Below are 14,427 nucleotides of genomic sequence, written 5' to 3' on the forward strand. Positions count from 1 at the left end.
AACTGGTCAGGTTGGTTGGACACCGCTGAAGTGGCTTACAACAATGCTGTCCATTCTGCTACAGGACTCAGCCCTTTTTTTTGTTCTGTCGGCTTGCACCCCAAGTTGCTACCTGTTCGTCCTACGCCTCCCAGTGCAGTTCCGTCGGCTGATGCCATGGTATCTCTTATCCACGACCAGCATCGTCTAGCGGCCAGTACCCTGGCAGTGGCACAAGCACGCATGAAGGACCAGGCCGATAAACGGCGGAGGCCTGAGCCCGACCTTCGGGTGGGTGATAGGGTATGGCTCTCCTCCAAGAACCTACCAGTTCGCAATCTGCCTGTGAAACTGGCTCCCCGCTTTTTTGGCCCATTTCGCATCATTGGGCGGATTTCTCCTGTTGCCTTTCGTCTGTCCCTGCCGCCTTCTTGGCGGATCCATCCTGTCTTTCATGTCTCGCTTCTGAAACCCTGTGTACCTGATGTTTTGGGGCGTCCCTGTTCCCGTCCTGCCCCGGTCTTGGTTAAGGGTGTTCCTGAGTTTGAGGTGCAGGAGATTTGTGATTCCCGGATCAGGCGCGGGGTGCTGCAAATTCTGGTCGGTTGGAAGGGCTATCCGGCTTGTGACCGCACTTGGGAGCCTCGTTCCTCTGTGCATGCCCCTCGCTTGGTTCGGGACTTCTACCTCCGTTATCCCTGGAAGCCTGGTGCCCCTGGGTTGTCCGGGAGGGGGTGTGGTGTTACGCTGCGCGCACGCGCACGCGCACCACTTACCTGTTCTGGGGTCCCGGTTCTTCGGCCACGGAGGTCTCCCTCATGGAGACTGTATCCGCGCTGGCATCTTTCCTCGCGACGTCCCGCGGTCCGGGCTGGCTCCATGGGCGCGGCCATCATGAATGTGCTGCGCATGCGCGGATCGTCAGTATCCGACGTTCTGCGCATGCGCAGTAGCAGGAGCTTGCGTTCCAGGCCTCGCATTGGTCCCAGACTATAAGGAGGCTCTGCACACACGGAAACATGCGTCTCAACGTGGTTTTTCCGTGTGTGCGCTACTGGAGCCCTGCTTGTCTCTGCCTCCAGTTCCCTTCCTGTTTTCTGCTTGCCAGTCCTCGCCTGCTTACTTGCTTCCTCCCTTGGGTCCCAGTCCCAGTCCTTCCTGCCCTCTGCCCTGCTCCTTAGCCCTCGCCTGCCCCCTGATTCGGTTTCTGGGTTTTTGCTGGCCAGCCTGGGCTATTATCTTATCCTGCTCTTACTTCTTGGAGTGCTCCTTCCCTGGGTGGGCTGCTCCTCCCTCCTACTCTCTTCTCCTGTGTTGTGCCCTGCCGGTACCCTGCCTCCTCCTGCTTGTGTTGTGCCCTGCCGGTACCAGTGCCAATAATCACAGTGGGAGCACTGAAGACCCGTTTCTGGAACATCATACTGGACTCAGCTTGGCCTTCTCTGTCAGTGGTTACACTGTCCCAACGTCACGCTAATACAGAGAAGAGCCCGTCGTGGCGTTGGGAGCTGATTCAGTCCCATCGTGTCGTTTATTGCCAGGAGAGGGTTGAGTCGGTTCCTAGCGTTGCACTTTCCTCGGCTGTGATTCATCGACATACTGGCAGCCTCAACTCAGCGCTCTCCAGGAAAGAAAGGCAACTCGAGCTCTCGTGACGCCTCGTATAACAGGTTCAAGCTCTGCTAAAGTGCATCGTGGAACATCCAGATTCTATACATTCCTTTGTATATACGGTGGTGCATCGCCGCAATCTATTCACTATGTAGCCAGCCTTAAAATGGCTTGGTCTTCTTGCGTTACTGCATCTGTACAATTGTAAACTGATTTAGCATTTTTGTCAGTGTTCCTTTAGCATGAGCATCTTAATGTCGAGCCCAAAATGTTGATCATCTTTAACACCTCCTCTTCAGATCTTATAGAATGTCTATGTTCTTTTGCCTCTTGCATCTTTTCTGGGTGCGTCAATTCTGCTTCGCATGACATCACCAGTCTTCTTTCTTACTCAGTTTCACACTTCTTCTGGGACTTTATCAAGAAGGCCATCATATCTTCGTGAATGCATATTGGGTTTTCCTAATGTATACCTTGTTTCAATGATTCTTTGCAGTACAAGCATCCTCACTGGTACTGCACGTGTCGTAATTTCCGGTTCCCAACATATAGGCAACATGGGGGTGGAGCCTTTGGTGGGGGTACTTGACTTCTCCTCTACACTCCCCCCTCTGTGCAATTCATCGACCACTCTCTCATCAGTCTTCACATCAAGACATCCTCGTCTGAAGAAATGCTTCTTTGGGACCCATATCTTTATGACTCCTTTCAGGCATCCTGACGATTTCACATGCTCATCAACACTCCAGGTCATAAGCATGCATTGTCCATTGGGACCAAAGTAGATCCATCTCCCCACTTACTTTGGGTACAGGAACTTCGTTCCCTCAGGTCCATGGACCCTGGCCTTTACGTAGTCTCCTTCATCTGTCCGCTCTTTAGGTTCAAATCCTGATTCAACTTCAATCACAATCTTAATTCTTAATGCTTTCTTTGCGGTCTTCTTGCATTGTGTGATTATTATCCTGATCACACAGAATCCAAACATGATCATCACCAACAGGGCTCCCTGGAGTTTGGAAATATTCGCCATCCATCGTGGAACCCATGAAAAGATTGACGCAAACCAACTGTCATCAGCAATGTCTTCCACTTCATCTTCCATCTTGATGTGTAGGTTTGTCAGCATCGTTATGTCCTCTGTCAAGGTGCCATTCTCGTTGTTGTGAGAAGGTGTGAATGTGCAACATGATTCTCCGATTTTGGCACAAACACCTCCATCCATAACTGTGATCATGTCCAAGACATATCTGTTCTGGAGAGTCATCAGTTTTATGGCTCTTAGTTCCTCTTTGGTAGCATTGAATCCCTTTTCTGTGGTGTTAATCGTCTGCAGAGGCTTACATCTGGTTATTTGTAACCATTTGGCATTCATCATCACCTGGATCCTGGGCATAAAGATTGTCGTGAATATTGCTGAAGTCTGACTGAACAATGGATGTTCATATGGAATGGCATCAAAAGCTCCTATCGATTTAGCTAGTTCTCTCTCTCCATTCGATTTAAGAGCTCAGCTGATCTCTTCTTCCTCTGGTAAGTATCTGCTTTTGGAAACTCACCAATGTTCAAGTTACTTTTAGGAATCAGCAACAATAGAACATGAGCAATCACTATAGAACTTAGCCCTATCCAATACCTGGGCAGCTTCATATAAGCTCTCGATCCACAGGCCCTATAGAGATCCATTATCACTGCTGTCCTGTCCTTTATTCCTGATACATCAAAGATTCGTCCGCACTGTTGATTCTCTTCAACTTTTCTTGTGCCATTGTTTCTGAAACATAGCTCTGCATTCACCAGAGGCACTATCTGCAATGAACCTCCTTTGTCTTCAACCCACGTCAGCAACTTTGCAAGCCTTGACCATAGAGGGTGGCATCCATGTTCCACTAGCTCGATAACTGGTTTGCGATGACCAGTTACTGCCACAGCTCTGCATATGACTACACCTTCTTCCCATCCGTATGGAGAAAGCACTGTTCCCAGATCTGCATCTGGCCTCTTTCTTTTCAGCTTTGAATTTCTTCTTCAGTCTTCCCTTGACAATTGAGTCTTCTGTTTACTTCCAATCTAATTCCTGCTCCCTTCATACCAGGCTGTTTATAGCTTATCACACGATTTTGGTGTGTGTTCTCACTCTTGTCTTTATATCTTGAACATAATCATCTTCATCTGGTGCTGTCCATTCTGTCACCCCTATTAAAGATGCTGTTCGACCCTGGAATTTACCTCTTGTATGGCAGAATGCAAGGTGAGTAAGGCAATGAGCCGTTTGAACATCTTTTTCGATAGCTATGAATATCTTAGACTTTTCCATAGCATAAGGCAAGAGTGCACGTACATAGCAATCCTCCTCAGAAGTTCTCTTTCCCACTTCTTTCATGTGTTGATACTACATGTTGTTCCCCAAATGTGCTGCACTGTCTAAATAATTATTTAATTCATAATCATCCTCCGTTGCACTTCTATTAGGTCTATTTCTTGACAAATGATTCTGTCTATAATGACCATAAAGTAGATCAAAAACAGACCTCCCACCAAAGGGAAGCCTAGGGTCACTTGTCAAAGACATAGGTACCTCTATGTGAGTTGTTGGAGTAGGGACAATCACATAAGGCCTTCTTACAATGTCTAGTTCTGCCAAAGTGACTGGCGTGGGAAGGATCAAAGGGACCGCTGCTTTCTTTGGACCAATGAAATACACAGTGTGGACTAGCAGAATCAGAAAAACAATTGTAAATGTAGAACAAGCAGATATAATGCACCAATACATGCGGCGCCACCATCAATGTCTTTCCAAACATTGTTGACCTTGCTCCCTTTCTGGAACTGCAATGTGCTCTACAGAGCAAATGCTTGCCTGCAATTACTTTTAAGGAAGGAAAAACACATTTTATTCAGGCAAACTCGTCATATGTTCCAGTATTTGTCGAATTTGCTCTGCGATCTCCACAAGTAACTGGCTGATTGCTGGACGATTTATAGGATCTTGCATAAACACAAAAGTGTTAGTATTTCGCCAGACAAGATAAGGGTGTACTTGAAGCAAATAGTAAAAGATCATAACAAGTAGTTTGTGGGCATCGTCCTTAGACAGGACTTCCAGAAAGATATTCAGGTAATAGTCTGATCTGCTCTATAATTGCTGCCAATAATCGTCTAATCGTCGGCCCATTCTTAGGATCCTGGACAAAAGGACGTATGTCAGTGCTCCTCCCAACAAGAGCAGGGTAAGCTCTGAGTATAAATATGAAGACAGCAAGAGGTAGTCTGTGTTTGTCAACATCAGACAACACCATAGGTGCCTCCAAAGAGAAACTCAGTAAGAGACGAGTCAGGGAACTGCTCCCCCTTCCAATCGTCAAACAAAAACTCCAAACCTGGCATTTTTCTGTTTACTTCAATACTCCACAGTACAATGTCGGAAAACTCCTGTGGCTCAAGAACAATAACTCGCTCGCTCCTTCCTTAGCAGCTACAAAGAGTGCCTCAGTGGAACCACAGTCCAAATGTACAGTTGTATCTGTCTATGGGACAGTCTTTGCGTCCTTTTTCCATGTCATCGATCGATTCTGCAAGTGCTGAACTTCTTCTCCTTGACTTGCTTCCGAATGGGTTAGGGGTGCGGGAGCCTCTCCAGCGTAGACTTTCACCTCTCCTAGGTGTATCCAAACTCGTCTCCCTCAGACTTTGACTGCTAACAGAGTAATGTCCTCCACAACAAAAGGGCAGCTAAATCTAGACTTGTGCCACTTTCGTGTGAAATTTCTGATTAAAACCTGAACTCCAGCAAACAGTTTAGGTACATACAATCCTTCAGGTCCAGTTGCTGAATGGTCTTCATCGGTGTTCTAAGACCGACACCCCGTCCGCTTGACTTCATCTGAAATGACAGAGATACTAGCGGCCATACATGTTAAGTACGCACGTAGCTCATCTCCTAACAATTCTGCAGTTTTCTGGGCATCACTCCTAGTCCTCAATGGAGGAGTTAGAGGCATTCTCATTCGCCTCCCTGTGACTAGTTTGTGGGGTGTGAGATGGTGGTCAGAGCCAGGCTGATTTCTTAATACATATAACAGGGACCGCATTTCACAAAAATGGCAGGGGTAGAGGAAGTGACATCACATGACCCTTGACCTCTGATGACATCACAGGAAGTGATATAATTTGATCACACCCCGAAGTCACATCACGAGAAGCGATGGAACACAACCTTTCACCCCTTGACAAAACAGGAATTGGCATCACATAGCATTGTTTCTAAGTACATTACGAAAAATATGGTTACGATATCACTGTAAAGTGATGTACATTTCATACAAGAATGGATCACCATATGTATCATTAATATCAGCGTCTATATACCCACTTACTAAATTACTATGAATGCAAGCAGACGTCCAAGGCCAAACGATAATGATGTGTTATTATATAGCACATACGCGTAAGCGCTTCATATAGACCAAATATACATACAATATCACCCAACCTGTGTTGGTACTCATTTATCATGCTCAGTAGGATGAAAGGCCAAGTTGACCTACGCGAGCCGGCAGCCTGCATACTGGGGCAATACAAGCGAAGTAGCAAGAATAGGCCCCTGAATAGACTCACTGATTTGATCTACATCACTGCGAAGAGGCGTATAGCTATGAAATGGAAGAGCGCTAGAGGTCCGACCGAGGCCCTTTGGTGGGGCGACCTCAGGAGATGGATAGCTGCTGAGACAGCAGCGTGGGAAACGGCGATACACGTGCAGCGCCTCGACTCCAGCGCTGATTTGCTCAGTTGGGTGGCGCTTACGGTGCCACTACTCCACCCAGAGGCGCAGGACGGTGCCTCGGATAAAACGGACAGTCCCGGCCCGGCACGAGATCCTAAAGAAGATTGAGGACTTTTCGGTGGTCTCGGTTGAAAGGGGGAGGGGGGAGGGAAGGGAGGTTTGGGGAAGTTATACTATGTTGTTCTTGGGTTATGCATATCAAATTGTTTATCAATGAATCAACTGTGTCAAAACCAATAAATATAATTAAAAAAAAAAAATACTGGCAGCCTCAACTCAGCGCTCTCCAGGAAAGAAAGGTAACTCGAGCTCTCGTGACGCCTCGTATAACAGATTGAGACGCCTATCCACCAGTCTCGACATGGATGACCTGCGGGAAGTACGTGATGAAATGCGAGCCATGCGCCTTGAGATGTCTGCCCTTCGCCAGGAGAACGACACCCTCCGTCAGGCGATGGAGCGGGGTGTGAATGTACCTCCACAACCCGAGAATTCCATGGCCTACACAACCCCCATGAAGTTCGATGGTGATCCACGTCAAGTAGCGGAGTTTCGTACCCATTGTAGGATCCATTTTCAGTTTCGATCGAGTCATTTCAACCTAGACAAGGCAAAGATTGGTTACATTCTTGGAAATCTGACTGGCAATGCTCTTGCCTGGGCCGCTCCCCTGGTTTCCTCCAACAGTCCCTTGTTAGGGGATTTCGCGGCCTTTGAGAAGGCCTTCCTGGATGTCTTCAAGCCGCCAAATTTGGCAGCCATGGCCCAGAATCAGCTAATGGACATTAAACAGGGATCTGGAGACATCATACACTACATTAGTCGGTTCCGACAGCTAGCAACTGACTCCCAATGGCCTGAAATCACTCAGAAAACGTTGTTCCGCCGTGGATTGCGAGATGAGTACAAGGACGAATTGCTACATATTCCTGAGCCAGAAACATTACCCGCATTGTTGGAACAGGTCCTCCGCATTGATCACAGGTTGGCCGAAAGACGAAGTGAACGCCGCCGAACAGACCGATACCACCCGGGGCCCTCGGTACATCCTCCAGGATCGACTACCGCTACCGACGTGGGACCCGAACCTATGCAACTGGGAGCCATTCGTGGACCATTGTCTGAAGCGGAAAGGAAGAGAAGACGCCGGCAAAACCTGTGTTTGTACTGTGGAGGTTCCGGCCATTATTTAAGCACCTGTCCGCTACGTCCTTTGAAGAAACAGGAAAACTAGCGGGCCCGCTGTATGGTGAGAAGGCAGCGGCGGGCCATCCTTTTGGATCAGACCTTCCTCCGATGCATTCAGTGCCTTTATTGGTCTTAGAAGTAGGTATCGCCTGGCAAGGGAAATGCATGAAGACCCGGGCCCTTTTGGATTGTGGTGCATCGGGTAATTACATCGATGCCTCGTTTGCAGCATCTAACGGGATCCAGTTGCACCGCAAGGAACAGCCTGCGGTGGTAGAGGTGATCGATGGTACCCTCCTGTCTTCTGGCCCGGTGTGCCAACATTCCGATCCACTATGGCTGTCAGTGGAAGGGCATCTAGAACGGATCTCATTTGACGTCATCAAGTCTCCCTCTTTTCCGGTGGTACTCGGTCTACCATGGCTGCTCTATCACGACCCTCAGGTCAATTGGACTTCCAGAACCCTGGTCTTTTCCACTTCCCGTTGTCCTCGGGAATGTCGTCTTCTTGAAACCTTTCCAACTGCTTTGGGGTCAGTGGGGTCTCCAGCCCTTACGACCACCTTTGATTGTCTATGTGTCACTCAGTCTGTACCGCAGGAATATGCTGGATTCCTTAAAGTGTTTACTAAACCAGAGAGCATTCCGCTACCGCCACACAGGCATTTCGACTGCTCCATTGACATTCTACCAGATGCAGTAATTCCCCATGGCAAGTTATACTCCTTGACGCAAACAGAAAAGGGGGTCCTACATGAATACATTCAGGAGTGCCTTGGTAAGGGCTACATTGTACCATCTAAATCCCCTGCGGGTTTTCCGCTGTTCTTTGTCAAGAAGAAGGAGGGTACTTTGCGCCCTTGTATCGATTACCGGCAATTGAATGAGATCACGTGCAAGGACAGGTACCCCCTACCACTCATCCGGAACATCATTGAGTCTCTAAAGTCTGCTCGGATCTTCACCAAGTTGGATTTAAGAGGGGCTTACCACTTGGTGCGGATAAAAGAGGGCGATGAGTGGAAGACAGCCTTCAAGACTCCCTTTGGACACTACGAGTATAGGGTAATGCCCTTTGGACTTTGCAACGCCCCGGCCGTCTTCCAGCGATTCATGGATGTTGTCTTTTCGGACCTTGTTGGAGTTTCAGTGTGGGTATATCTGGACGATATACTGGTTTTTTCCTCTACTCGCATGGATCACGTCACGCACGTTCAGGAAGTGCTACGAAGATTAGCCGCCAACCATCTGTACGCCAAGGTTGAAAAGTGTCAGTTTCATCAGGAAAGCTTAGAGTTTCTGGGCTATGTTATCAACAGCACGGGAGTACGGATGGACCCCACGAAGCTACGAGCCATACAGGAATGGAAGCAGCCCCATGACATAAAGTCACTTCAACGATTCCTGGGCTTCGCAAACTTCTATCGACGCTTCATATTCAATTTCTCTCACCTTACCACCATGCTAACTCGCCTGACTAGCAGTAAGGTTCCCTTTTTCTGGGATTCTCTGGCTGAAACGGCTTTTCAAGATTTGAAGAAATCCTTCACTACGGCTCCAATTCTGAAACACCCGGATGATGAAAGACCATTTGTAGTCGAAACCGATGCTTCAGACTTTGCAATAGGTGCGGTCCTATTACAGCATGATTCGGACACAGAGACTGAACATCCTGTGGCATACTTCTCACGGAAGCTAACACCCAGCGAAAGAAACTACGCTGTCATCGAGAAGGAACTTCTAGCAATAAAAGCAGCCTTCGAGGAATGGCGCCATCACTTGCTGGGAGGTAGATATTCGGTGGAAGTACGCACGGATCACCGTAACCTTCAATTCTTACGTTCCTTGCAATGCAGAACCTCCCGGCATGCTCGTTGGGCCTTTTTCTTCTCTCAGTTTGATTTCGTGGTGACATACATACCTTGTTCACAGAATATAAAGGCCGACGCCCTGTCTCGTTCTTTGGGGAATGACATCGAAAGAGCCCAGAGCCCGGAACCCTTGATTGCCTCGAAGCATTTTCTGTCGATGTTGACTCCTTGGCTTCATCAACTACTAGATGCCACTCCGATGGATCCCTCCAGGTCTCAAATACTGCAACGTACTGATGTCAGTGAACAAAACGGTTGTTTGTTCTTTAAAGATCGCCTGTACGTTCCCACATGGGACCTTCAGAGGATTGTCCTACAAAATAATCACGACTCCGTTGTTTGTGGTCATCGTGGGGTCAAAACCACTCAAGAACTGGTTGCACGGCAATTCTGGTGGCCCGGATGGGCCAAGCAGGTTAAACAATACGTGGATTCCTGCCCGGTATGCGCTCAAACCAAGATACCTCGCAAGAAACCTCTCGGCCTTCTGCAGCCCACACCTGCACCACCATACCCATGGCATACTATTGCCACGGACTTTATAGTCGAACTACCGCTCTCGGTGGGCATACTTGCATCATGGTGGTGGTAGACTGTTTCTCCAAGTTGGCTCATTTCGTTCCCTTTCCTAAACTACCCACTGCCTCTCAGATGGCGCAACGTTTCCTCCATGAAATATACCGTCTTCACGGCCTCCCTGAGAAGATATTGTCGGATCGTGGGTCTCAGTATATTTCTTCTTTTTGGGATCAACTGTGTCGTCATTTGGATATCCAGCGAGCTTTGAGTTCTGGTTATCATCCCCAAACCAACGGGCAAACCGAGCATACCAATCAAACCCTTGAGCAGTACCTACGATGTTACGCAAATGCCACTCAAGACAACTGGTCAGGTTGGTTGGACACCGCTGAAGTGGCTTACAACAATGCTGTCCATTCTGCTACAGGACTCAGCCCTTTTTTTTGTTCTGTCGGCTTGCACCCCAAGTTGCTACCTGTTCGTCCTACGCCTCCCAGTGCAGTTCCGTCGGCTGATGCCATGGTATCTCTTATCCACGACCAGCATCGTCTAGCGGCCAGTACCCTGGCAGTGGCACAAGCACGCATGAAGGACCAGGCCGATAAACGGCGGAGGCCTGAGCCCGACCTTCGGGTGGGTGATAGGGTATGGCTCTCCTCCAAGAACCTACCAGTTCGCAATCTGCCTGTGAAACTGGCTCCCCGCTTTTTTGGCCCATTTCGCATCATTGGGCGGATTTCTCCTGTTGCCTTTCGTCTGTCCCTGCCGCCTTCTTGGCGGATCCATCCTGTCTTTCATGTCTCGCTTCTGAAACCCTGTGTACCTGATGTTTTGGGGCGTCCCTGTTCCCGTCCTGCCCCGGTCTTGGTTAAGGGTGTTCCTGAGTTTGAGGTGCAGGAGATTTGTGATTCCCGGATCAGGCGCGGGGTGCTGCAAATTCTGGTCGGTTGGAAGGGCTATCCGGCTTGTGACCGCACTTGGGAGCCTCGTTCCTCTGTGCATGCCCCTCGCTTGGTTCGGGACTTCTACCTCCGTTATCCCTGGAAGCCTGGTGCCCCTGGGTTGTCCGGGAGGGGGTGTGGTGTTACGCTGCGCGCACGCGCACGCGCACCACTTACCTGTTCTGGGGTCCCGGTTCTTCGGCCACGGAGGTCTCCCTCATGGAGACTGTATCCGCGCTGGCATCTTTCCTCGCGACGTCCCGCGGTCCGGGCTGGCTCCATGGGCGCGGCCATCATGAATGTGCTGCGCATGCGCGGATCGTCAGTATCCGACGTTCTGCGCATGCGCAGTAGCAGGAGCTTGCGTTCCAGGCCTCGCATTGGTCCCAGACTATAAGGAGGCTCTGCACACACGGAAACATGCGTCTCAACGTGGTTTTTCCGTGTGTGCGCTACTGGAGCCCTGCTTGTCTCTGCCTCCAGTTCCCTTCCTGTTTTCTGCTTGCCAGTCCTCGCCTGCTTACTTGCTTCCTCCCTTGGGTCCCAGTCCCAGTCCTTCCTGCCCTCTGCCCTGCTCCTTAGCCCTCGCCTGCCCCCTGATTCGGTTTCTGGGTTTTTGCTGGCCAGCCTGGGCTATTATCTTATCCTGCTCTTACTTCTTGGAGTGTTCCTTCCCTGGGTGGGCTGCTCCTCCCTCCTACTCTCTTCTCCTGTGTTGTGCCCTGCCGGTACCCTGCCTCCTCCTGCTTGTGTTGTGCCCTGCCGGTACCAGTGCCAATAATCACAGTGGGAGCACTGAAGACCCGTTTCTGGAACATCATACTGGACTCAGCTTGGCCTTCTCTGTCAGTGGTTACACTGTCCCAACGTCACGCTAATACAGAGAAGAGCCCGTCGTGGCGTTGGGAGCTGATTCAGTCCCATCGTGTCGTTTATTGCCAGGAGAGGGTTGAGTCGGTTCCTAGCGTTGCACTTTCCTCGGCTGTGATTCATCGACATACTGGCAGCCTCAACTCAGCGCTCTCCAGGAAAGAAAGGCAACTCGAGCTCTCGTGACGCCTCGTATAACAGGTTCAAGCTCTGCTAAAGTGCATCGTGGAACATCCAGATTCTATACATTCCTTTGTATATACGGTGGTGCATCGCCGCAATCTATTCACTATGTAGCCAGCCTTAAAATGGCTTGGTCTTCTTGCGTTACTGCATCTGTACAATTGTAAACTGATTTAGCATTTTTGTCAGTGTTCCTTTAGCATGAGCATCTTAATGTCGAGCCCAAAATGTTGATCATCTTTAACACCTCCTCTTCAGATCTTATAGAATGTCTATGTTCTTTTGCCTCTTGCATCTTTTCTGGGTGCGTCAATTCTGCTTCGCATGACATCACCAGTCTTCTTTCTTACTCAGTTTCACACTTCTTCTGGGACTTTATCAAGAAGGCCATCATATCTTCGTGAATGCATATTGGGTTTTCCTAATGTATACCTTGTTTCAATGATTCTTTGCAGTACAAGCATCCTCACTGGTACTGCACGTGTTGTAATTTCCGGTTCCCAACATATAGGCAACATGGGGGTGGAGCCTTTGGTGGGGGTACTTGACTTCTCCTCTACACTCCCCCCTCTGTGCAATTCATCGACCACTCTCTCATCAGTCTTCACATCAAGACATCCTCGTCTGAAGAAATGCTTCTTTGGGACCCATATCTTTATGACTCCTTTCAGGCATCCTGACGATTTCACATGCTCATCAACACTCCAGGTCATAAGCATGCATTGTCCATTGGGACCAAAGTAGATCCATCTCCCCACTTACTTTGGGTACAGGAACTTCGTTCCCTCAGGTCCATGGACCCTGGCCTTTACGTAGTCTCCTTCATCTGTCCGCTCTTTAGGTTCAAATCCTGATTCAACTTCAATCACAATCTTAATTCTTAATGCTTTCTTTGCGGTCTTCTTGCATTGTGTGATTATTATCCTGATCACACAGAATCCAAACATGATCATCACCAACAGGGCTCCCTGGAGTTTGGAAATATTCGCCATCCATCGTGGAACCCATGAAAAGATTGACGCAAACCAACTGTCATCAGCAATGTCTTCCACTTCATCTTCCATCTTGATGTGTAGGTTTGTCAGCATCGTTATGTCCTCTGTCAAGGTGCCATTCTCGTTGTTGTGAGAAGGTGTGAATGTGCAACATGATTCTCCGATTTTGGCACAAACACCTCCATCCATAACTGTGATCATGTCCAAGACATATCTGTTCTGGAGAGTCATCAGTTTTATGGCTCTTAGTTCCTCTTTGGTAGCATTGAATCCCTTTTCTGTGGTGTTAATCGTCTGCAGAGGCTTACATCTGGTTATTTGTAACCATTTGGCATTCATCATCACCTGGATCCTGGGCATAAAAATTGTCGTGAATATTGCTGAAGTCTGACTGAACAATGGATGTTCATATGGAATGGCATCAAAAGCTCCTATCGATTTAGCTAGTTCTCTCTCTCCATTCGATTTAAGAGCTCAGCTGATCTCTTCTTCCTCTGGTAAGTATCTGCTTTTGGAAACTCACCAATGTTCAAGTTACTTTTAGGAATCAGCAACAATAGAACATGAGCAATCACTATAGAACTTAGCCCTATCCAATACCTGGGCAGCTTCATATAAGCTCTCGATCCACAGGCCCTATAGAGATCCATTATCACTGCTGTCCTGTCCTTTATTCCTGATACATCAAAGATTCGTCCGCACTGTTGATTCTCTTCAACTTTTCTTGTGCCATTGTTTCTGAAACATAGCTCTGCATTCACCAGAGGCACTATCTGCAATGAACCTCCTTTGTCTTCAACCCACGTCAGCAACTTTGCAAGCCTTGACCATAGAGGGTGGCATCCATGTTCCACTAGCTCGATAACTGGTTTGCGATGACCAGTTACTGCCACAGCTCTGCATATGACTACACCTTCTTCCCATCCGTATGGAGAAAGCACTGTTCCCAGATCTGCATCTGGCCTCTTTCTTTTCAGCTTTGAATTTCTTCTTCAGTCTTCCCTTGACAATTGAGTCTTCTGTTTACTTCCAATCTAATTCCTGCTCCCTTCATACCAGGCTGTTTATAGCTTATCACACGATTTTGGTGTGTGTTCTCACTCTTGTCTTTATATCTTGAACATAATCATCTTCATCTGGTGCTGTCCATTCTGTCACCCCTATTAAAGATGCTGTTCGACCCTGGAATTTACCTCTTGTATGGCAGAATGCAAGGTGAGTAAGGCAATGAGCCGTTTGAACATCTTTTTTGATAGCTATGAATATCTTAGACTTTTCCATAGCATAAGGCAAGAGTGCACGTACATAGCAATCCTCCTCAGAAGTTCTCTTTCCCACTTCTTTCATGTGTTGATACTACATGTTGTTCCCCAAATGTGCTGCACTGTCTAAATAATTATTTAATTCATAATCATCCTCCGTTGCACTTCTATTAGGTCTATTTCTTGACAAATGATTCTGTCTATAATGACCATAAAGTAGAT

Source organism: Ambystoma mexicanum, chromosome 4p (genome assembly GCF_040938575.1).
Source record: "Ambystoma mexicanum isolate Mex_15411 chromosome 4p, UKY_AmexF1_1, whole genome shotgun sequence".
Taxonomy (NCBI): Eukaryota; Metazoa; Chordata; class Amphibia; order Caudata; family Ambystomatidae; genus Ambystoma; species Ambystoma mexicanum.